Here is a 25414-nt window from a genome sequence, read left to right on the forward strand (position 1 = left end):
GACATATGACACCCAATGGTCAAGATGTATCTCTCCCAACACTCATGCTTCCACCATTTGATAAGCTGGCGAACTGCTACAGGGAAGGGTGCCGCTTATGCCACTGTAGAGCTCGCCAATGCTCCTTTATTGTTTCAGCTACTTCCGGCGACCACCCAGGGACTGTCTTATGCCTTGGGCACCCTAAAAAGCAAGGGATTACGTTTTCTGCTGTAAAAACGATTGTTGTAGATACCTGCTCAACCATCACAGCGATGTTACTGTGTGGGGGGGATTCAACGGTGACAGCAAAGGTGAATGTTCCCCAGTCTGCCTTCTTTAAAGCCCATCTGGGCAGGCATCTGTGGCCCTGATGCCGGGGCAGTGACAGGAAGATGGGGAAGTGGTCACGACCGCACAGGTAGACATGTGCTCTCCAGTGGATAGATGGGAGAAGTCCTGGGCTGCAAATTGATAAATCAATGGCCGAGTAACTACCATGAGCCACACTGAAATGTGTGGCAGCCCCAATACTTAAGAGGCAGAGGTCGAACTGAGACAGTAAAGTTCCGACATCTCTGCCTCGGCCAGTAAGCAAAGTGCCACCCCACAAGGGGTTATGGGCATTAAAATGCTTAGGGAGTAGATCAATCAGTGCAGCTAATACATTCAGGGGTACTTCATCATCTGGAGGAAGATATACATTGCTGACAGTTATTTCCTGTGTCATCCTCATTCTGACAGCCACAACTTCAAGAGAGGTTTGAAGGGGCACAGTGTCACTACAGACTGAGTTTAGAACATAAATGCAAACTTCACCTGACACTCAATTATAGTTGCTACAGTTCCTGTAGTGTCCCTTATAGCCGAGGAGGTCAAGGAACGGGATCGCTGGGAACCAGGTTTCCTGGAGGGCAATGCAGAATGCAGGTTAAAGCTTAACAGTTGCCGTAGCTCAGCTAGGAAGTGGAAAAAACCGCCGCAATTCCACTTGAGGACGACATCATCGTGAGACTGGGAAGGCATAAAACATTCAATGAGGTAGTTTACACCTCAGTCACCTGCTGCCACCGACTTATTGCGTGAGCAGTCTATATGCATTCTGTCAGAGGGTCTGGCCTGATGTAGGTCCTCAGCGGACGCCAAAATCTCCACCCCATCCTCAGACGCAGAACTTGTAGGTAGCGGTGGTGTGGGCGCCACCGCAATTTCCTTGGTCTTAGGGGTTTTCTTTTTGGATTTCTCTCATTTCTCCTTGGGTTTCCCTGGCTGGGGGGACTTCACTGATTCAGTCTCTGGGACTGAGGATTAGTGTGACGCCCTACGACCAGCTGCTTTTGGGCTCTTCAGCCACTGGCAGGTGTCACCTTCCCAGTAGCAGAAACCTGGAAAGAGAGTGACCCAAGGGACCCCTTCTTAGCGAGAGAAGCTGAAGAAAGAATTACGCTTCTCCGGCTTAGAAGTGGGGATGGACATCCCCGATGATTGGGGGGTGTTGCTTGGTGCAGGAGCAACAGGGGGAAATGCCTCCCACCATCGAGGGGGCAGGTGTAGTCTTCCGGCTCTGAGAGGTGACTGGGGTTGGCAGAGCTGATGGTGCCAGAACTGTTGTAGCAGTGGCGTAAGACGATGTCATACATACAGGATGCAGGTGTTCAAATTTCCTCTTAGCCTCAGTGTAGGTCAGTCTGTCCAGGGTCTTGTACTCCATGATTTTCCTTTCTTTCTGGAGAATTCTGCAGTCTGGTGAGCAAGGTGAATGGTGCTCTCCGCAGCTGACACAGATGGGAGGCAGGGAACATTGAGTATTGGGATGTGATGGGCGTCCACAATCTCGACATGTGACGCTGGAAGTACAGCGAGAAGACATATGGCCGAACTTCCAGCACTTAAAGCACTACATCGGGGAAGGGATATGGGGCTTTACATCGTAGCGGTAGACCATCACCTTGATCTTCTCGAGCAATGTATCACCCTCGAAGGCCAAGATAAAGGCACCGGTGGCAACCTGATTATCCCTCCGACCTCGGTGGACACGCCGGACAAAATGTACACCTCGGCGCTGTAAATTGGCACGCAGCTCATTGTCAGGCTGCAAAAGAAGGTCCCTGTGACCACATTTAAGTTCTTATGGGGGTGTGATGGTTACAGAAACACCCCCAGCTTGTCACAAGTGAGTAACGCCCGTGACTGGCCCTCGAAGCTGTTTTGATCAAGACTGACCCAGATCTCATTTTGGACAAGCCCTCCACCTCCCCAAACTTGTCCTCTAAATGCTCAACAAAAAACTGAGGCTTCATTGTCATGAAAGAATCCCCACCAGCTCTCGAACGTACAAGATTCCGGGCCGAATAAGATTCGTTGCCATTCTTAGCCTAACATTCCTCCCACAGTATGGCCTGGGGGGGAATGATTTGGGGTCATACTTCTGTGCATTGAATTGAGCTCATGAACGCTTAGAGACTGCTGGTGTTTCACCATCAGCAAGAGATGATGGACTATGCTTCATCACATGTCATCCGCCCTGATGCCACCCACTCCAACCAGGGGCCCTCCCTATGGGTACCACCCAGCCGCAGCAAAGGCCACTTGGCAGGATGGCCACTACTGGGAGTCCTGATGCCCCAGGCAGATGGGCATCTACCCCTTGGCATACAGGGGGAGTTAAGGCGCAGGCATCAGTAGAGCAATCCCTGTGTGGTCAGAGGGTTACAACCAACAAGGTACATGGCAGGCCCACCAAGGACTGGCTACCATGCTGGATATCAGGTGCAACAAAGTCCATGTTTATCGTCGATGCAGAAAGCGACACTGCATGGTGGAAAATGCACCCAGGAAGGTGTCCTCGCCCAAGAGATGGAGAATGGGCAACACAACGACGAGAAAGTGGGCTAAAGATTTCAATGCACGAAGGATGCAGTGCACCATGTAAGGCGCCCTTCCCCATTTGGCTCGCTCTTCGGAAAAATTTTGAAAAATGTAGGTCAAACCCTACAGGGTACCATCACATAAATGCCGAAATGTATAAAAATCCTTTTAGTCACCTCTTACGACAGGCAGGAATACCTCAGGCCTATTGGGAAAGGTGAAGAGGAAGACAAACTGAAAGTAACATTTCCTCGTCCATGAGGTCCATCTCTTACTTTTGCATACCCAGAATAGCCAGATGTCATTCACGCAGTGGATGTCCTACCTAAGATGCCTTTTTTAGAAACTTAAAATTTATTTAATATTTTAAACACCATCATGCTGCATACCCAATGAAACCCTATCCAAAGGCCATTAAAATGACATTTCCATTCTGTATTTCATCTGGTTCCAGAGAAAATTGCAAGTTGCTACTCCAGGATGTAGCAATTTTTAACAAAAATTTGAAAATCTAATTCTTCATAAATTATTAACGAAATGACAAAAAACTTTTATACTTTTAATTTATAACTACACTCATGCTCATAAATTAAGGATAATTGCAATAGCAGATTCTGAACCTCTTCTGGGCCTGGAACCATGTTGTTCATTACAAAGAAGGTTAAATTTATATACATACTTCATTAATCTATTTTTCCATTAGTGTTTCAATAATTTTCAAATTGATGGACACTTGTATGTAGTTTTCTAAATGTTCTGCACCATCACTTTTAAGTATGAGTACCTATTAGTTTTGCTTGCTTTAGGTATGCACTTGGGAAAACAGCCAGATTGGATCTGTTCATTGATTACTTTTGGCAATAGAGCTTTTATGGTATTTACACAGTTTTTAAGGTAGACGCTGTGATTTCATTTTTAATTTGTATTTTGTGCCTTATTATGGTGTGCCAGCAACATCACCAAATATACTGGTCCGAGTTAAATTTTACTTATGGCAGCAGTGGGATAGTATGCAAATGTTGGCAATGTGCAATTGCTCTGCATGAGCACACCGAGTACATGGATCAATGATTTTTATTTAAATCATGGGAAAAGGTGGGTGAATTAATGTTTATTCCTAATAAAGTAGCATGTTCGATATATTAAAAAATCATTGATCCACCTGCCTTTTCCCATGATTTAATTAAAAAACACTGATCCACCTATATCCTCCAATGACATAATTAAAAAATACTGATATATTTAATCAGTGTGCTTGCACAGATCAATTGTGTTGCCAACATTAGCAAACTATATTGTGGATGTTATAAGTAAAATTTTACCCTGGTTCCTTGTCCGAGATTCAGCAACTTTGGTCAATCTCATACAATCTCCACAAATGTGACTCTTCACATATTAAGCAATTGGACTTAACAGCTGCAAGATTTTAATCATGGTCAATGCGTTATCCTCCATGGTGGCACAACGCAACCTATTTATGAAATTCATTGTCATATTAACTAACAAAATATAAAACGTAAAATAAAAATTCCAACCATAAACAACATACTGCACTGATAATTCTATACCTGAAAACAAATCTATTCCGATAACTGCCAATATCAAAATAACTCATGAACTAACAGCCACAAACAGTTCTGATATTTTTCTTCCAAACAGCACTAAAGCAGACCAATGAATCACTGATACCACTCAAGAATAATTTAGAAACCTAAAGCTCCCATGCCAGAGTGCCACTGCATATTCCAGCAACAAAATCATTTACTTTATGTCACGCCACCATGACGTCATACAACACAACACAGTTAGGTCACTGATAAAAGCAGACAATTAGTACTGCCAACCTCAGTTGATCACAAGAAGTAATTTCACCACAGGTAGTTGCTGCTGAAACTTGGCATACACCACAGCCACATCATTCAAACTTTCAGCTGCTATATCTAAAACATTTGGCCTTTAGGCAGACACAAAGAAGCATGCAATGAAGGCACTGTCACTTTACAGCAAGAAGGGTTGTCTGTAAAGGAAGTTGCCAGCCAAACTGGTGTACACCTCAACAATGTCATTCCAATAATCAATCATTATCCAAACACACAAAACATGAATATCTGCCCTGCAACAGCTGTCCACAGCCAATAACACCAACGGAATATCGCTACCTACAAACTACGGCTCCTAAGTATGTCAAGGAGAGCACAACAGTGTGTGGCATTTTCTTTGGAGACAATTGGGATGGTCATGTCAACCCAGGCAGTATGTAGTCATCTCCACACAATCAAAACAGTCCCAAGTGTCCAATACTAACAGTACATTGCTGTGTGGCATAATGTGCAAGAAAATGCCTGGAATCGAACTTGGGTAAATGTTGTCATGTTCTGATGATGATGATTGGTTTGTGGGGCGCGCAACTGAGTGGTCATCAGCGCCCGTACACATTCCCAATCTGAACAGAATCCAATCTCGCCACTTTCATGAGTGATGATGGAATGATGAGGACAACACAAACGCCCATTCCCGGGCAGAAAAAAATCCCCAACCCAGCCGGGAATCAAACCAGGTCTCTGAGATCCAGAGGTAGCAACACTAGCCACTAGGCCACGAGCTGTGGATTTGTCAGGTCCTCTGCAATGAGGATTTATGTGACACCAGATGATCGTTGTTCAGAAGGTAGGGTACCAATGCATATCTTGGGCATTCAGGCATAGGGATTCAGCAGAGATGAGTCACATTCTGAGGTCTGTGCAGTATTGGGACAGGGTCCCCTAACTTACCGTCCAATCCTAAATCCTAAATTTAAGCAATAGGTTTCTCTTTATAGACAATAACGTATAAGCACACTGCACTTAACTAATGAAGTTTCCTCCTAGGAGACTATCAACTATTATCTGTGAAAAAGAAGTTGACTGAGCACGTTTGGGATCACCTTCAACTTACAGTACGTCATCACATGAATACCTTCAACACTGTATTACTCCAGGAACGCTGCAGCCAAGGAGTGGGACAGGCTTGAGCTCAGGAAAGTCTCAAACGTCACACCGGCAGCTTGCCAGGAATAATCTGAGCATGTTTCAATGCACAAGGTGAAGTAAGATGCTACTGATGGTTACTCAACAGCAGATTTACATTTCACGGATGTGCAAAGCTATCCACTTTCAAACACACTGTCCTAATTTTGGTTAGGGTTTTGTTTTCATTTCAGAGTGACGGTATTTTTTCAGTCTCATAAGGCTTATTCCCCTGAAATCTAACCCCACACCCATTTACAGATAACTCCAGCTGGCACGAAACTCTTAAGCAGGTTATGTGTGGGCCACCTTCCTTTAATGTCTCCCAAATGAAGTTATTGGTTTGGTGCGTAATCTTTAGTCCTCCTTTGTGGGAAATTTGCAAACTCCATGAAGTAGTTTATTTGCTGATATGAGTCAGTTAGACATTGTACTTATCAATAACCATACCCCGACCAAATATAAAACGTACAAGGAAAAGGAAGAGTTCTATGACGAACTACAACAAACAACTGAGAGCACACCAACTAGAGTCATCAAGATAGTCATGGGAAATTTTAATGGAAATGGAAGACAAGAAGAATTCTGCATACCAGTTGTAGGAAGATACAGTTTGCATGATGAGACCAATGACAACGGTCAGAGGATGATCAACTTTGCTATCTCAAAGAATCTGAGAGTAGGTTCAACTTACTTCGAATACAGGAGAACATACGAGGGAACCTTGTGTTCACTTGATGGAAGAACCGCCAACCAGATAGATCACACCTTTGTGGACCAGTACTGTAAGCACATAGTCGTGGACACCAGCTCATATAAAGGCACCAATGTGGATCAGACCACTTCCTCATTCTGTGTAGGCTTAAAATGATGTTCACCTACACATATAAGAAAGAGACAGTACAACCTGCTTTGAATGTTGAGAAGCCATGAGAAAGTGCAATTAGGCCTAAAGAATAATATGCTATGGAAATCAAAACTAGTTTGCAGCCCTAGAATATCTGGAAGCAAGAGAGAACATTGAGGAAAAGTGGAAGGAGATAAAAGTCCACATAAGCATAACTGAAGATATGTTGGGAAGAAAGAAGAGAATGAAAAAGAGAAAACAGTTTAACAAAACATGCCAGAAGGCTACAGAAAACAGAAGGAAAATGAGAGGTAAGTGGCTGGCAGACAAGGAGAATGAGCAGAAAAGGAACATTTTCTTAACATCAGAAAGGAGATGAAGCAAATCCTGAGAACTGAGATGAGGATATATCTAACCAGTTTACTAGAACAAGAGGAGAGCCAAAACAAGAATCCACAACAATTTTCCCAGGGCATCAAAACTCTGAAACGTGAATTTCAGAGCCCAGTCTTTTTTTATTAGAGATTAAAACAGCAACTTGGAAATGACAAAGAAAGAACAGTAGAAAATGGAGAAAATATTTCTTAAAACTCTTGGATCACCCTGACCCAGAGCAGATGCTACCTGAAAACACCACGGAGGAAAGATGAATGGGAAGTGACTGAAGAAAATTTGAAGATTGTAATCAAAAGACTCAAAAATAACAAGGCCCCAGTGGAGGATAGCATAACAGGCGAATTAATCAAAGAGGGAGGTGACAGCTGGCACGTAAGAGATATATAAACTAATCCTGTTGATATGGAAGAGTGACAGATGGCCTGAAGACTGAAAATTGTCCATAATACATCCGATATAGGCCTACAAGAAAGGAAGCAAAATGGAATGGGGTTATTGACAAAATAATGTAAATGGATGGATAAAAAGTCTACTCACCAAGTGGCAGCTGGAGAACATACACACAGAAAGGTTTAACTGTTACAAGGTTTCGGAGCCAGTGGCTCCTCCTCCTGGTGGAAGAGTTGAAGGGAAAGGAAAAGGAAAAGTGGTGAAGGAAATAAACTAGAGAATGGGGTACAGTTCAAAAAAGTCATCCAGAAGCCTGATACTGTCAGTCATTACCCTCAGAAAATTACAACCATTTATAGAGAACAACATACAGAAATACCAGGCTGGCTTTCGATCCAACTGATCGACAACAGATCACATTTTCACCCTAAGAGAATTGTTTGAAAACACTGCAACATGACAGATATATCTATAATCTACTCATTAGTCTTCAATGTGCATACAACATCATACACAGGAATAGCCTATATAGTGCACCATGTGGCTTCAGAAACTACGAGAAGCTATTGAGAATAGCGCAAACTTCTATGGATGGCTCAAGGACAGCAGTTCGTTTTCGAGGGTTCACATCAGAAATGTTCGAGACCGTGACAGGTCTCCAACAATAGGATACTCTCATGTGTGTTCTATTCAACGTCATCTTTTAGAAAGCATTAAATGAATGTAGGTAACAGGAGTGGACTGGAGTGCAGATAAACGGTAATTTCAATTTTCTCGCATATGCAAATGACATAGTACTTCTAAAGGAATTAAACCACGAGTTTAAAGAAATGTACCAGAAAATGGACAAATATGTACAGAAGGTTGGGCTAAAAGTAAATCAAGACAGAACAGGGCCATTCCATGCCAAGTGGTCTAATATCGAGAAATGTTCCCACATGACCATCGTGGATTTTGACGAAGTTTTGTATGAACATTCACACATGTTCTCAATGAACACTGGTAAAGCTTCAGTTTCAGAAATTCAATACTTGCAGAGATATAGTCACTTGTTTGAAACCATAGCACAGCTTCCAATAGTGCATCCTTGAATTTTCAACAACTTTGAGATGAGATATCTCTGTAAGTATTTGCATGAAAGAAACAAAACGTGGCCATCTTATACAACTTTTAGAGCTCTTTAAAGAAAATATTAAGAAAAGGATTTCTGAGCAGTTTTCATATAGATAATTTGAAGCAAAGTTGGGCGAAATAATAGCTGTTTCAAAAAAATGCGAACTTTAGTTTTTTATATCTCCAAAAGTAATTGTGGGATGTACATGAAACTTTGCACACCATAACTCACCAACACAAAGTCTTAGAATATAAAATTTCATTCTTCTATTGCTTTCCATTATTTCACAAATCTAGGGTGAATTTGACGATTTTTCAAAAAGTGCTAAAAATGGGCATTTTTAGTCAATTTTTTCATAAAAGTGTTTTCTTCAAACTCTTCTAAACTATGGTAATTAGAAAGAGCATATTCTAAACTATCTAGAAAAGTGGATTTCGTTTTGCAATGCAAGCATATAAGGCCCTAAAAAGTAGCATCATCAAAGAGGTGCACTGGAAGTTTGAACACATTTTTCTGGCACTCAAATTAGACCTGAAACCTTTTATTATGCCTAAGAAATGTTTATTAGTGCCTTGAATAATTGAAATAAAAAGATCTGGTAAATAGGCAATGAGACTGTCAGAAAAACTTGAAAACTATGAGAAGTAGCCCTTCTGCTTTTATCGTAAGTGTTCATCTGCATAAAACTCATCTCATTTGAAGAAAAAAAAAAAAAAAAAAAAATAAAGAATTCAGTGAATAATAGCATCATATTTTTTGTACTTCTCAAAATTGTGAATATTTACAAGTGGAAAATGAAGACCTAATTTTTGGATTCAATTGTATAAAACATTTTTCCAAAAAAGAATCGGTTTGCTTGAATCATGCATCAAGTGATGTAAATTTTCCAATCAATATTGCAGAGATTTTATTACGTAGGTGTTGTAACCTGTGAATTTTTGTCTTAAAGTTATTAAGGAAATGTGAAATTGGTTGGTTAAACATCTAAGAGTTTTAATTTTGTATTTAATCACACTTAAATGTAGCCAACTACCTTGGTAAATACGTAACCACTAGTTTCACAGAGAAAATTCACAAGATTCACTGTTTACAGAAAATATAATGGCAACAATTATTTTAACCATCAGATTGTTTCATTATTGTGAACCTTGTTTGAACAATCAGTATTTCAGTGGTGTGTTTGCAGCATAGTGAGTGGGTTCTCTTGACTGAGTGTGGCTTGTTAAGTGATTCGTAAAACCATCAAAGTTTGTAATCTAATTTACACAAAATTGTTTTGATTGTGTCTTTTATAGCATATGTCTCTTATTAGATTTTTTCATTGGTATTATACATTGTGTATAATTTCACTCAGTAGCAATTTGTCTGAAATTTAAGCAGATTATAATTTGCACTTAGAGACCAAATACATTATTTAGTTACTGATTAGAGATGGATGCAGAAGGGAACAGCATACCTTCCTGCTCAATTGGGCAAGGAGATAGTGGAACAAAGTGTCATGTCACTTTCTTTGCCAAAAAAGCTGCTTTAAAATGGTTTGCGGATTTTAGTGATGAGGAAAAATAGTTGTTGGTCCGACGTTCTGACATTCTGATGAGGACTTTACACCAAAAGAAGAATTAAATAGTAGCTTATTGTCTATCGGTATTTCACCCCTGAAGAGAACAGTAAGCTACAGAGATAAGCCCCAATATGTGAAGAAGAAAATTCAAAAGGTTCAAAATGTGATTAAAAACAGAATTGTAAATGCAATAGGAGTAAACCGACAAATTGAAGATGCTAGTGAAATTAAGGAATGTGGAAACTGTGCCGACTATGCACATTTGCTGACTGAACTGAAAGCCAAGATGCAGAATGTAATTCATAAAGAACAGATGCAAATTTTAACATTGGCACCTGTAAGTTGGACAGTCAGACAAAGAGCAGCTCAGCGTGTCGAAAGAATGGTGAAGAATGCTCGGGAGCTTCAGGCAGAGAAGTGCATTCTGGCACTTCCCGAAAATAGGCAAAGCAGGAAATTACCAGCAGAAGTTGCTAGTAGAGTGCGAAATTTTTTTGAAGATGATGAGTATGGTAGGATGTGCCCTAGAAAAAAAGATAGTATTTCATTTAGACTTTTAGATAGAAAGACATACATGCAGAAAAGATTGTTACTTTGCAATTTACGGGAAATGTATGTTATCTATAAGAATATAAATGGTCCACAAATAGGGTTCTCAAAGTTTTGTGAACTTAGACCCAAATGGTGTGTAACAGTAGGATCAGCTGGAATGCATGCAGTTTGCGTCTGTGCAATTCACCAAAATGTTAAGCTTATGCTTAGCGGAGCTGGTATACGTGAATATTATAAGGAGATTCTCAGCAAGGTAGTTAGCAGTTTGAACTCTAAATAGTGCATGCTACATCGCTGTGAAAGGTGTCCTGGGTCCGAAGCTATAGCATCTGAAATTGCCAGCTATTTCCTAGATCATGAGCCATAGGAAGTTGTTGTGTTTAAGCAATGGATACATACTGATCGGGCCACACTGGACACGAAGCAAATGGTAGTGGATGAATTTATTGAAGATGTAAAAAATAAAATATAGAGTCTCTCATGCCATCATTACATTGCCAAGCATCAAAGCTTGCATCTTAAAAGCCTTAAATGTCATCTGAAAGACGAAGAGCTTGTCCTAATGGATTTTGTAGAAAATTATTCTTTTATCATTCAGGATGCTGTGCAAGGCTTCCACTGGCACAATAGTCAAGCAACAATTCATCCATTTGTTATCTACTTTCGTCAAAATGAGAAAGTAGAATCTTTAAGTTTTTGCATTATCAGTGATTGTTTGCGACATGACACTATTACAGTTCACGTTTTTATCAAGGAGCTTATCAAATATATAAAAGCACGGTTTGCACAGATATCCCACATTCATTATTTCAGTGATGGCTCCAGTGCTCAATATAAAAATTTCAAGAATTTCCTAAATTTGTGATTTTGGAATGACAGCCGAATGGAATTTTTTTTTGCTACTAGTCATGGGAAATCACCTTGTGATGGGATTGGAGGTACAACAAAGCAGTTAGCAGCAAGAGAAAGCTTGCAACAGCCACTTAATGGACAAATTCTTACTCTCCTAGATCTGTTTCACTTCTGCTCTGAAAACAATAATGGAATTAAATTTGTTTTGTAGCAGGCACTAGAGAAAATCATCACTTTTTACCTATTGATGAAACAACAATTCAGGTCAGCAGAGTTTCAAATGATTGTTCATCTTTTCTAGCTAAAATGGGTCACAGTAACGAAGGAGGCATATTAATGTCTGCTCTCCAACCAGGCCAATATGTTGCATGCATCTATGAAAACGTGTGGTGGATTGGGAATATCTGTGAGACCTCCACAGTGCAAAGGGATGCATTAATAAACTTTATGCACCCACATGGTCCAGCAAATTCATTTTATTGGCCACCAAGCAGTGACAAGTGCTGGGTTCTGGAACACCACATTATTGCAGTTATTCCAGCTCCATCAGTAAATTCGTCTGGCCGTCAATACACCATTCCTCTTGATATTCATCAGAAACTTAATGTAGCATATCAAAAATTGAAATAGGTTAGAGGAAACAATCTAAGGAACCCAAGAGTGCCTTCTAATTTTACACAGGACACACAAATAATTTTACTATCAGGCTTGGGAACCTGTGTAAAGAAACCCTTATCACGCTTGGGATCCTGTGGTAAAGAAACCCACCCGTGGCTGTTGTTGCTAAGCTATCAGGCGCGGCCCCTATGGCAATGGGAATGCTGCTTTTCTCAGGTGAAATGAAACTAGCAGTGGTTAAGGCACCATGGACCATAGCAACTCATTTATACACTTCTTTTCCATCAGTAAGCTGTTGTTGTTCATTAAACAGGCAACTAATAATTAAATGATTATGCAAATAAATTTTACGATTTACATTCATTCTTAATAATAATTGTGTGTGTGTGTGTGTGTGTGTGTGTGTGTGTGTGTGTGTGTGTGTGTGTGTGAGAGAGAGAGAGAGAGAGAGAGAGAGAGAGAGAGAGAGAGAGAGAGAGAGCGGGGGGGGGGGGGGGGGGAGGGGGGGGGGATTAAGAAATAACATTGTTTCTATTTTTATTCTTTAGTTACTGGACTTAAGCTAGGTCCTATACATCAGGACTTCTTATTTCACTTACCCCAGACATTAATAAAGATGTATAAGGCAAAATAAAAGATTTCAGGTATAATTTCAGTGCCAGAAAAAGGGTTCAAACTTCCAGTGCGCCTCTTTGATGATGCTACTTTTTAGGGCCTTATATGCTTGCATTGCAAAACGAAATCCACTTTTCTAGATAGTTTAGAATATGCTCTTTCTAATTACCATAGTTTAGAAGAGTTTGGAGAAAACACTTTTTCGAAAAATTTAACTATAAATACCCATTTTTAGCACTTTTTGAAAAATCGTCAACTTCACCCTAGATTTGTGAAATAATGGAAAGCAATAGGAGAATGAAATTTTATATTCTAAGACCTTGTGTTTGTGAGTTATGGTGTGCAAAGTTTCATGTACATCCCACAATTACTTTTAGAGATATAAAAAACTAAAGTTCGCTTTTTTTTAAAACAGCTATTTTTTCGCCCAACTTTGCTTCAAATTATCTATATGATAATTGCTCAGAAATCCTTTTCTTAATATTTTCTTTAAAGAGCTCTAAAAGTTGTATAAGATGGCCAAGTTTTGTTTCTTTCACGCAAGATATCTCATCTCAAAGTTGCTGAAAATTCAAGGACGCACTATAGAAAGCTGTGCTATGGTCTTAAACAAGTGACTGTATCTCCGAAAGTATTGAATTTGTGAAACTGAAACTTTAGCAGTGTTCATTGAGAACATGTGTGAATGTTCATAGGCCTACATAATTTCATCAAAATCCATAAGGGTCATGTGGGAGCCTCTAGACCACTTGGCATGGAATGACCCAACAGAGTTCACACAATTAGGAAGAAGACAAGAGTAGCAAGGCTTTCTTGAGACATATGGCATGAGGTTCAAGAGAGTTCACCACTTCAAATAGTTGGGACCCTGGTTTACCAGCAACATAGCACAGCAATGGACGTCAGGAAAAGAATGGCAGTGGGAATGAAATACAGGTATTGCCTCAGGATAATGCTAAGCTCAAAATCAATATGAGCGAGCACTAAAATGAGAATATACAACACAGCGATATGCCCAGGTTCAGAAACCTGAGGCATGACTAAACGACAAAATAAAATACTATTAACATTTAAAAGAAGAGATGGGGAATGATTTTATATAAAAGAGAATGGAGGAAGAGGAAAATCAAGGAAATCTACCTCTTGAAGCAACAACTAACAATCCTAAAGAGCAGAACAATCCAATGGGTAGGCCATGTAACATGTATACAAGAAAGACAGGTGCAGAATTCACTCAAAGGGAAACCAAACAGCAGACACCCGTAAGATGAAGGCAGTGCTGGATGGATGACCTGTCAGCCCTGGGAACTGAAAAACCCAGAGGAAATGAGAACAAAACAGAAAGGAATGGAGGCAGATTGTGGAAGCAGAATGCAGCCTGCCAGTATTCCTTCAAGAATGGGAGGGGGCCTGGAAGCATAAAGTTCCTGATCATCGTACCTCGTGTTAATGTCCTAAATTAAGTTAGGCCTCTTCTCAGTATCCCAAGATGTGAGGGCTTGTGACATTGTTGAATGCAACCTCTCTGTTCATTGTGGACTTTAAGTTATTCACACACACACACACACACACACACACTAGTCACCTACACTCAAGAGATACACTTAAAATTCTCAGACAATGCAAAGATGGGGGCCATTGTGCATGGAGGACCACTTATATTTATATGTATGTAGACTGAATGGTGATATCAGTACATTCTTTGAACTACAACTGTGACGTGTGTGTGTGTGTGTGTGTGTAGGGGGGGGGGGGGTCTTTGTTTACTGTGTGTAGTTCCTTATTAGAATCATGTTTGTTACCAATACTGAATTTGGCATCTTTAGATAATTTCTTGGATTGTATGGTTTGATTTAGACCTTCCCATTGAAGGAGGAACCAATGCATCACAGGACAATGGACTATGCAAAGGTACTTTACATTGCTCCCAATTGCAGGTGTGGGGAACAGCAAGAGTAGATTGTTGGCTTTACTGACCACAACTTGCTGTCCCCAACTTCTCACCATAAGTCCCTCCCACTGACATACGATTGTGCTCCTTAAGAGAGAGGTTATGTAGTATATTGCTCTTATGTCTACAAATGTAATTTCTGACATAAACATTGCGTTACAAATACGTTCAATGAAGCTCAAGCACTACACGCGATTAAAGCAAATCTTAAAAAGTGGCTGTGTGATTATAAATTCCTTAACGTATGCAAATTTACCAACAAACATGAGAATTTTTCACATCATTCTTTCATTAAACACAACCGTAAACAGTTGTTTATAACTTAGCAAGAACTGAAAGACAGCAACACGTAAGTGAAAGCAATTTGACTAAATCAGAACCTCATTAGGAGGCTAACTCACAAATCCAATAGTCTGCATACACGAATAAACGACTTCTAGGTCGGCAACGCGACAGCTTAACAGCACGATGATGTTGCCACTATGATCGACGGATAATACACATCAGTCATACCAAACATAACATAGTTGGCGAATTAAATAAACACGACCAATTAATTTGGAAGCAGCTCACGCCATGAAACTGTCACACGGCAAAATAGTTACTCAGCTGTCAGACACATTATTGTAAAGTCAATATGTTCCACAACAAAAGTCGAGGTTAAAAAACACAAAAAAATTCAATGCTGGTCTTCAAATTTTCCTTGGTATTCTGCGGAAAGCAAATCAGCTGAACGCTAGAATGCCGTAAGTTGGCTGCTCGTTTGCTTTCGGGGCAGGACAGTGACATACGAGACCAACACACAATTCTTATCATCATCTTAATACGAGAATATATATATATATATATATCGCTAAACAAACAAATTGACTCACAACATATGCTAAATAAGCTTTTCTCCGCACAAAAGAATTCTGCCACACTCAATTCAAATTCAAACAGTGCCAAACAGAACCACAGACGAGATACACACAATGCCAAAGATGTTAATTGTTTTGTTTATTATGATCGACTCTCAATTGAGGTAACGATACATATGGGAGGTCAAAGTCAAGTTTTCTTGGGAAGAAAGATTTACGGTAGGTTTGGTCGCCCGTTTTCACCAGAATTTAAAAAAAATTTCGTCGTGTTCAGCCGTTCTACTGTAGTCGATGTTTTGCTTCTAGATTTTCCTGGTCTTCATTTTTATTAAGACATTCACACTGTCGATCACTACTGGTTACGTCAAAGCATTCCACAATTTCAAATGGCGGCATTCACATAGGGAGACAACGGACCTTCATGTCACGTCATGATTTGTCGGGAAGACAGTTTTGGAGGTATCGTACTCTGATAACATCGGAAGTTAATCATTTACGCCACACTCAGTCCCGGCCGCGTGTATTAGAGGCGGCCGTGGCACTGTGTTGTTACAGCAGTGATTTCATGTTTTTGTTTCTTCTTAACCTTCCCTCTTATTATTTATATTTCTCCTTAATGTTTATTTTTCTTATTTTGCTTTGCTTTTGAGGCTTTTTGTAAATATTCCATCACAACGTAGATATATTTTTGATTGAGTGTTCTTCCACAAGCAAGGTCGGACATCTGAAGTGACAAATAATTTAGGTTTTACAGTAACAGAACAGAGCTAGCACTTACATTTTGTGTAATTCAAGAACGTAAGTTGATGAACTTTCTATTGAGTGAAAATGTCAGCTCTATTAGAGGAGGAAAATACAGTTGTTTATGATGTTATTAGTTATGTAAGGAAAAATATATAACAAAGCAATGAAACAGGATTTATTTATCCCCTTATAAATACTGTTGTTATGTTTTTATGTGTATATTTTGTTACCAAATAAATATCGGTGGTTTGAAATGCTATTTCATTTCTCAGCACTTTACCCCAAAAAATTGATCAAGAACATATGTTATAAAGTTTGCTTTTATCGTTGTTAGCTGTTCAATGCCGGTAGTATACTCCGCTGTTTTGTTGTATCACGAACGGTAACTCACAATGTAAGTTTTGCCATTCACTGATGAGTGTGTAGACTGACTGTATTTCTATAGTTTCCTACCAAGGAACCAAAGTCTGTCACTTGCGCTACCTGCAACTGAAACTAAGAAATCATTTCACTTCATATCCCTACAAATAGTTACTCACAGATATTTGTATGATTTGACCGACTTCAATTGCGTCTTGTTAATCCTGTAGTCATGGGGTGCTATGTTTTTCAATTTTGTGAAGTACACAATTTTACGTTTCTGAACATTTAAAACAAGTTGCCAATCTAAAAACCGTTTAAAAATCTTGTCAAGGTGCGACTGTATATTTCTGCAGCTTCTTCAGTCAGTGCTTCCGCACTGATAACTGCATCACCTGCAAAAAGTCTTAAGTTGCTATGTGTATTGTCTGCAAGGTCATTAGTATACAACCTGAACAGCAGGGTACCTCCCTAACATGAAGTCCTTAATGTAGTTCCAAACCTCGCTTGATATCCCATATGGTCAGACGTTTGTAGCGACCGCTAGACGCCTCTACTGCTGTTGTCACGCGCATTAGGTCCATTCGCGCCGTCCAGAGATGCACTTGTGGCATGAGTTCGAGTTGAGTGACTGCGCGGTGACAGATGAGTGGCGTGAACCGCCAAGTTTGTGTCCGCCTCTTGGGATGCTGGGTTAACGTTTATTACTTACTCCTTGGACTTTTTACCCTTTGGCATTATGTTTATTCTGTTTTCTGCCTGCTGGGTATTGACGAGTCATCTGCAGCAGCTGATTCTTTCCGTTCTGGTATTTCGAGCTGATAAAAATGTTCAAACTTTTCTCAGTGTTTGACTGAGCATGTATTAAGTGTAGGTAGCACTACACGATCTAACATTTCCATCAGTGGTGACCCCGATGTGATTAGAGTTGAGGAGATTGATCCATAATAATGTTGATTACAGGATGGAACCGGCTGCAATATCGTGACTGGCCATTCGGCTCCCACCTTTGACCAGTGTCTGGTTTGCCCAGGTCGAGGCCAGTTTTTGCTGTGCTGGAATTACAACGGATGCGATTAAATTTACATTCATAGTGAGTCAGCTAGACCAATGATATGCTTCCGAAGTTCAAGATACAATCATAATGCTATTGGCTGAGAGCGCCTATGAATGATTAAAGACCGAGCTTAATCGTATAGTTGCAGTGTTGCAGGAAGACCGTATCAGGCAAGTGCTGACTCAGGAAGACATAGGCGACAGAAAACTGTCCCAGGACCAACATCACCTCCGGAGCAAGATGGACACCAGTACAGTGCCTGACAATCACTTGCACGCTCTATGGAGCCACCGTCTGGCGCCACTGGTAAAAACAATCATCGCATCACAAATAGAAATATCCCTGGACACTGTTGCAGAAGTGGTGTGTCTGTGACCCATCCTGTCTCAAACACAGATTACGATGCTCTGTCTGCCAAAGTTGATGCACTGAGTGCACAGACTGGCACACAGATGTCGCAAGGAAGTCCTAGTAGTCGCTACAGAGGATGTAGCCGCAAGCGGTCTAGGAGCCTGCGGCGACGACGAAGATCGAGTGTTCTGCAGCGCTATCAGTTGATCGCCAAGTTATGTCAAAGAAATTCGCGCGCCTGGGATGCTGATGTTCGTGCTTATTCCATGCCTAAGAGGAGACACTATTTAACTCTGTGGTTTCAGTTTACTTATCCTTTTCTTTTTCAATATGGTCCTCTTCTCAACATACACAGCTTTCCTTTACCTAGTTGAGAGTCGAGAGTTTTTTTAAATATGGAAGGAAGAATAACACTGGCATTTGCTACGTGGTATATGCCCATGTATCACATGTAATCTAGTGGCTGTCTTGTATCCCTATAAGATAAGCTTCACGCTGTTGCTCGACTCAATCCATCAACTTGTTGGAACCACTGAAGATTCGGAGAGCAGGCTAAAAAGTACACTAGCCCCTGTGCCCATCCAAACGCAAACAACAGTTGGTTGTGTGTGCCACTAATTGCTCAACTACATACTGGCACATATTCATTACCGACAGGTTATCAGCCTGGAAGTATTTAATAAACAAAGGGTCAGACCTTAATAATGCTGCCCAGATTGTCACCCTGCTGTTGCAGACCTCCAACTGCATTTAATTTGTCCCCCAAAAATAATTTAGCAATTGCAACATAAGGCACATATCGTGAAGAGTTAAAGTTAGGACTCTGTCGTTAATTCATGTGGGATTTTATTGTAATGGATGTGGAAGAAGAAACTGTAGGCTCTAATTTCCTAGGTCACTACCACCTCCTGCTGGATGCAGCAGGTACCCGCCTAGTGGTCAGTATTACCAACTTACAGCCACTGCATACCCTAGTGATGCCAGAACATACATCATGGTCATACAGGTTATGGACGAGGAGTACCACACTTTGTTGAGTGAATTCCCAGCCTCAACGAGATCTCTGGGCGCACCGCAGGAACTTTCCCATTATGCAGTCCACTACATAAAATCCACAGATGGACCCGATGTGTCTCGCTGGTCGACATCCCATTGCTAACGCGGAATTCGACGTGGTCTTGCGAGATGACAACATCTAATCTTCCAGCAGCCCCTAGGTGTCCACGATGCATTCAGTACCCAAAAAAGAAGGAACCTGATGTCCGTGTGGCGACTACAGAGCGCTCAACTCGCGAACTGTGCATGATTGCTACCCGGTGCAGCTGTTAAAAGATTGTAACCTCATGCTGCATAGAGCCACTATATTGAGTGTTATGATAGTGTGAAGATGTATATCCAGGTTCCCAAGGCAACAGAGCACATTCCAAAGACCACGATTATTACGCCATTTGTGTTGTATGAGAGAAAAGTTGTGACAGCCTACGTAATGCGGCACAAACCTGGCAGTGGTTCGCCGACACTGTCTTGCGTGGGTTAAGCGTTTGTTTTGCGTGGCTGGAGGTATGTTAATGTACTCATCATCCAAGGATCAATATCTCTAGCTCCTGAGAGAGGCTGTTGAGCGCTTCAAAAAGTATGGCATGGTCTTAAACATGGCGAAATGTGTGATTTGGAAGCCTGAAGTTGAATTCCTGGGCCATCGAATATCTTCAGTAAATTCATTACCACTCAATGTGAAGGGTGAAGCCATATTGCAGCTACCCAAGCTGTCTACAGTAGAGCTATCTAGATACTTAGAAATGCTCCATTTTTACCCCCAGCATTTACCACACATTGCAGAACAACAGGTATCATTGAAACCAGCACTGGCTGATACCAAGGTTAAGAGCAGTTCTCCTGTGCAGTGAACCCAGGAGATGAATGCGGCATTTGAAGCAACCAAAAAGTGCGTGGCACAAACAGCACAGCTTGAAGCTTTGCTAGCATTCATAGTGCTCGCCAGCGCAGCAAGAAGACCCCGAGCTGCACACCATATTGCATGGTGACACTACAGTACTTAAGTTACTGCTAGTCGACATGTCCAATGAGAACATGAAATTGTACTTTGAAGTGTCACATGCAGATCACGCCCTTTCATACCCAGTGCATTTTGTAGGCCAGTGTTCGAGGCCTTACATAATCTTTGTCATCCTGGAGCCTCAGCAGTTCGTATGGCCAGGGACTGGAACAGATAGCCACGAGAAAATGAGAATTTGCCATCATTTCCAACTTTGTAAAATCACTCGACACACTCATCCCCCCCATTGGAGGGTTACCTAATGTTTCACCCACGTTTACCTTGATATGGAGCTACCAGTTCCTCTGGTGCCTGGCCAACGTTATACACTAAAGCGCCAAAGAAACTGATAAAGGCATGCATATTCAAATACAGAGATACGTAAACAGCCAGAGTACGGCGCTGCGGCAGGCAACGCCTTTATAAGGCACTAAGAGTCTGTCGCAGTTGTTAGATCAGTAACTGCTGCTGTAATGGCATGGTATCAAGATTTAAGTGAGTTTGAATATGGTGTTACAGTCGGCGCACGAGCGATGGTGCACAGCATCTCCGAGGTAGTGATGAAGTGGGGTCTTCCTGTACTATCGTTTCACGACTGTAATGTGAATATCAGGAATCTGGTAAAACATCAAATATCTGACATCGAAGCAGCCAGAATGAGATCCTGCAAGAATGGAACCAGCGACGACTGAAAGGAACGTTCAATGTGACAAGTGCAACCCTTTTGCAAATTGCTGCAGGTTTCAATGCTGGGTCATCAACAAGTGTCATTGTGTGAACCATTCAACAAAACACCATCGATATGGGCTTTCGAAGACGAAGGCCCACTCATGTACCATTGATTACTGCACAACAAAAAGTTTTGCACTTTGCCTCAGCCCATCAACACCAACACTGGACTGTTGATGATTGGAAACATGTTGCCTGGTCGGACGAGTCTCGTTTCAGATTTTATCGAGTACATGGACATATACAGGTATGGAGACAATCGCATAAATCCATGGATCCTGCGTGTCCGCAGGGTACAGCTCAAGCTGGTGGAGGCTCTGTAATGATGTGGGACATGTCCAGTTGGAGCGATATGGGACCCCTGATACATCTAGATACGACTCTGACAAGTGACACGTACATACGCATCCTGTCTGATCACTTGAATCCATTCATGTATATTGTGCATTCCGACGGACTTGGGCAATTCCAGCAGAACCATGCGATACCCTACACGCCCAGAATTGCCACAGAGTGGCTCCAGGGACACTCTTCTGAGTTTAAACACTTCCGCTGATCACCAAACACCCCATACATGAACATTATGAGGACAATGCGACACCCCACACACTCAGAATTCCTACAGAGTGGTTATACGGATATTCTTCTGAGTTTAAACACTTTTGCTGACCACCAAACTACCCAGACATAAACGTTATTGAGCATATCTGGGATGCCTTGCAATATGCTGTTCAGAAGAGATCTCCACCCCCTCGTACTCTTAAGGATTTATGGACAGCCCTGCAGGATTCATGGTGTCAGTTCCCTCCAGCACTACTTCAAACATTTCTCAACTCCATACCAAGTCGTATTGCGGCACTTTTGCATGCTCGTTGGGGCTCTTCAGTGTATACTCACAATGGTTGATAAATATACATTATACCCAGAGACAGTACCTACATACAACATCTCTGCAGAAACCCTGGCCACTGCTCCAACATCAACATGGCTGGTGAGGTACATTTTCCACTCCATATCACTACCAACAGAAGCTGACAGTTCGAGCAAGCATTGTTCATGCAACTGGCTAAGTTCTGCAGCTGCGTACAATCTCAAATGACCAGTCGTCATCTGGCCAGCAAAGGCATGGTGGAATATTTGCATCGAACACTGAAGATTGCGCTAATGTGCCAGGGGACGTCTTGACATCAGCACTGTCATAGCCCTACTGTGCCTACAAGCCATGTACAAACTTGATGTAGAATCCTCAACAGAGGAATTAGTTTAAAGCAAGACTTTGTGCCTTCTAGGGGAGTTTATTTAATGCCAACCTACTACCAGATGTGGACGACCAACCTGAGTTCCTTTTCAAGTTATGGGAACATATAAACCACCCAAACCTACAAAGGTCTCCAGACATGGTTGTCAAACAACTGTCAAGCACAATGACCAAGACAGTCGTTCACACCTCACATTACATACAGACTGCATCAATCCACCATTGGACTCACCCTGTACTGGATCCCCTTTATTCTGTGCAGAGACACACACACGATGATCATCATAGTGAACAGAATTGTACCATCATGTTAACTAGCAGAGTGAAACCCGCTTACATTTTCAAGGAGGCACACCAGGCAGGTGCGACACTCTGACTTATAACCCCTTTACCTTCATGCACCACCCGACAAGTCCGCTTCCCTGTTTGGTTCAGAGAAGACGTTCCAGGCCCCACTTTCATCAAGGGGACTCCTGTAGTGACAGCTACACACGTAGACTGCTGCAGTCAATCGTGTTAGCTCTATTCGTGCCATCCAGAGATGGAGTTGTGGCAGGAGCTGAGTCACTGTATGGTGAAAAATAAATGGCGTCAACCACCAAATTTATGACCATAGCTTGAAGCTCTGTGTTACTGTTTATTAATTACTCCTTCGAGTTGTAACTCTTTGACGTTAGGATTGCTGTGTTCTCTGCTTGCTGGATATCGACAAGTCGCTTATAGCAAATGATTCTTTCCGTTCTGTTATTTCAAGTTAATAAAACTGTTCAAGCTTCTTCTCAGCATGTGACTGAGCACTTATCAAGTATGTGTTGCACAACACGATCTAATATTCCCCTCACTTTTGACAATAAGTGAAGTTGTGGTACTGAGTCAAATACTATTCGGAAATTGAGGAATACTGAATCTGTCTTGGTCCATGGCTTTCAGGAAGTCATGTACGAAAACTGTGAGTTGGGTTTCACATGGCTGATGTTTCTGAAATCCATGCTGTTGACATGGAGGAGGTCATTTGGTTCGAGATACCTTGTTACAGTCGAGCTCAAAATATATTCAAAAATTCTGGTTTTGTAGATAACTTCCGCTACCATTCTTGTAGGTAGATGTGACCTGCACTTTCTTCCAACTATTGGGCACTGTTTCTTGCTTGTAGAATCTATTATATTTAATGATTAAAAGAGGGGCTCAGTCACAAGTTCAGTATAGAATATGAAACCACATCTAACTACAGATTGTAGGTTACGATGTAGAATAGCAGTTGTGATAATGACATAACATTGTTTAGGGTTAATGATTCGATTGATATCAGACACAAGTAACATTCACACAGAAGTAGCAATAATAATCAAGGCTCAACTGTCATGCAATCAGCAACTGATGCATGGGTAGTTGATTTACTAGTGAATATTACTATCAGCACAGGCTTAGCTGTGAATGCTGTGTCATTCAATCTGTTTCAAAGCATGTGTGACTGAATGATAGTTACAATTTAACTAGTCAGTAGGTGTAGGAATTTCGTAGCAGTCAGCACCTGCACCAAGAGTATTAAGGCTCAGAGAAGACTTTACATAACATTAGAAAAATGGAACCAATAGTTACATGTTTCTTGTAGATGAAGATGCATTATAGAAATAGATTCACTAAGCGAAACAGATGCTAAGATCGAATTTGCCTTAGGATGATGCTACTTTTCTCTAAATGATGTGATTACTCTGGTCGATCGGTTGAGGACAGGCGTTATCTGACGTGAGTAGAAAGTAGAATGGATGAATTTGATGATAGTTGAATACTATACACAGCAACCTCAATACAAAACGTTCATGTGCAGTGAAGAGTGCATAGAAGCCTAAGTAGTGGAGTTAAGATGATTGACAAAAGAACAATTTGCTGAGATTTTATACTTATTAACTAACTGTAATAAAATATTCGAACAGAAATCAGGTGTAGTCTGTGGATATCAATGCGATGAAAATGATCTGTTGAGAGTGACTAAGACATGGTTTGATCATCTACAATTAATTAATGAGGTTTTAAATAAGTTTTTCACAGGCTTATATCATTGCCAACCTCATAAAATCTAAATTTGGCATCAGCAATTCAAGTTTCTTGGTTACTTCACAATGTCTCATGGAATACTACCTAACAAGCCTAAGTTATCTGTGTTGGTTAATTTATATGTCCCTCATACAAAAGAACAATTCAAGGGATTTATCGGTCTCTCATCTTTTATTTAAGATTTATGGCAGATCAATTGCTTAATTGCGACCCTCTTTTGAATCTAATAAGGAGAAATGTTCAGTGGCATTTAGCTAGTGACTGCCAATGGGATTTTGATTATATTAAACAGGCATTAATAAATTTAAAACTGCTCTACTATCACATTGTGATGATTAGTTTTTGTCTGATGACAGATGTATCATGAATTGGACTTGGTTCATGCTTATTTCAAATAAGAGAAATAAATGAGAGACCTACATTCTGCACCATTGCGTTCCCAATAGAGTCCTGTTCCAGTCCAAAAGAGCACATTCAGTCACTGAGCTGTCATAGTATGAGCATCCTGTCAGTTTCATTACTATTTGGCATGGACTCATAACAAGGGTATATTGTGATCATCAGGATCTTAGTTGCTCAAAGACGTATAAACTTTTGTATGCATGATTAGCTATATGGTCTTTAGCTCTTCAAGAGTGCAACTTCATGATATCCCACTTAAAAGAGAAAGACTAGTTAGTAGCAGACACCTTGTCTAGACTGCTTGAAGGTCTGCAACAAACACATAAAGTAAATGATCAACTGACTGATCAAGAGTTTTAATGGTGAAAGATGAAACCCTGAGGAAATACTACTTCTACCCACTCAGTAATACGACCAGGTTACAGAGTGCTGGTCCTAGGTGGAATGTAATAAGACAACAAATAAAACAAGGAATCAATCACAAATTTTCTGACTATTAAACTGTTCTGCTCTACTGCAACAATACACAAATGGACAATGGGAGTCTTTACACCTGGATGGATTGTGAAGATAATCAAATATCGTACACCCACTAGCACTGAGGCACCCTGAAATCATGAAATGTGCAAACATTGCTACTTTCCTAACATATGCAGTATGGAGAAGAATTTGCTAAAATCTTGTGCCATTTGTCAGAAGGCTAAGCCTTTAAATCGTTGCTACAAATGTGAATTACACTCAATTTTACCCATTAAGCCATTAGAGCTCGTCACAACCGATGTCTGTGGGCCATG

The 25414-nt window shown here is 40.9% G+C and overlaps 1 protein-coding gene across 1 annotated transcript in view; it reads right to left on the reverse strand.

The window, feature by feature from the left end:
- Nucleotides 1-15720, reverse strand: part of LOC124544808 (transcription termination factor 2) — a 317601-nt gene extending 301881 nt beyond the window's left edge. Inside the window, exon 1 of the mRNA XM_047123494.1 lies at nucleotides 15624-15720. The gene's annotated coding sequence lies outside the window, so the exon portion shown is untranslated. The remainder of the gene's footprint in view (nucleotides 1-15623) is intronic.
- Between the last annotated feature and the right edge of the window lie 9694 nt (nucleotides 15721-25414).

Source organism: Schistocerca americana, chromosome 8 (assembly GCF_021461395.2).
Source record: "Schistocerca americana isolate TAMUIC-IGC-003095 chromosome 8, iqSchAmer2.1, whole genome shotgun sequence".
Taxonomy (NCBI): domain Eukaryota; kingdom Metazoa; phylum Arthropoda; class Insecta; order Orthoptera; family Acrididae; genus Schistocerca; species Schistocerca americana.